The sequence below is a fragment of the Sinocyclocheilus grahami genome, unplaced genomic scaffold, assembly GCF_001515645.1.
Source record: "Sinocyclocheilus grahami isolate Dianchi unplaced genomic scaffold, SAMN03320097.WGS_v1.1 scaffold2434.1, whole genome shotgun sequence".
Lineage (NCBI taxonomy): Eukaryota > Metazoa > Chordata > Actinopteri > Cypriniformes > Cyprinidae > Sinocyclocheilus > Sinocyclocheilus grahami.
In genome coordinates, this window is record NW_015507613.1 from 40,137 (window position 1) to 41,074 (window position 938).

The 938-nt window shown below is 55.5% G+C and overlaps 1 long non-coding RNA gene across 9 annotated transcripts in view; it reads left to right on the plus strand.

Annotated features, from left to right (window-relative positions):
- LOC107575014 (uncharacterized) overlaps positions 1 to 938 on the plus strand; it is a 22,087-nt gene that overhangs the window by 9,028 nt on the left and 12,121 nt on the right. The window lies entirely within an intron of this gene.

Below are 938 nucleotides of genomic sequence, written 5' to 3' on the forward strand. Positions count from 1 at the left end.
CTTCGACTTAGGTTTGGGGCCGCTCGTCCATCCGCCCGGCCCGGCCACTGGTACCCCCGGGACAGCGGCGGGGGTCGAACCGAGGCCGCCCGGGTGGGCCTCCTCCTCGGTCGACAAAATCTTGAATCGTGGGATGACTTTCAATGGATCGCAGCAGTCGGCTTTACCCACCTGCCGAATAGGTTTTCAGGTCGGAGACCTCCCACCCCACGAGAGGCTCCCCTTCATAGTAAACATACCAACCAGACCAGCTCGGGTGCCCCCCAAGTCACTTGGGATAGCTGCACTGGCTCATTCAGCTCGAATCCTCACGGATTTCCAAAAACCGGTCTATCCGGTGATTGGCTTCGTATAGGAAGCTGTAACAGGCTCGAGGCGAGCGAGGGACTGGAGGGCCGCCTTTATACCCAGACCCACAGTCCCAAGTTCACTTCCAACCGACAACCCTGCCCATCACTTTCCTATACATATCAGAGACTAGTCATATATACTCCCGCCGTTTACCCATGCACCCTCTATGGCAGCTTGTTTGACCGGGGCGGCCTGCCATCCGGGATGAATTTCGTTTATTTTGTACACTCATATTTTTGTTTGTGAAGGTTGCCCCACCTCCGAGGGTTCCAAGTCCGATACCATGTAATCTGTCCGTTTCCACTAGAGTGGATTGGGTTTAACCGTCTAACCCGATTTAGTATGGGCTTCACCCTTTGACTGCATATGCCAGTCTCATGATCTCCTAACCAAAAGTCTGGTAACACTCCGAGTCGGAAATGGGTAATTTGCGCGCCTGCTGCCTTCCTTGGATGTGGTAGCCGTTTCTCAGGCTCCCTCTCCGGAATCGAACCCTGATTCCCCGTTACCCGTGGTCACCATGGTAGGCACCGTAAAGGGCGCGCGATCGGCGCGAGGTTATCTAGAGTCACCAAAGGGACCGGGGC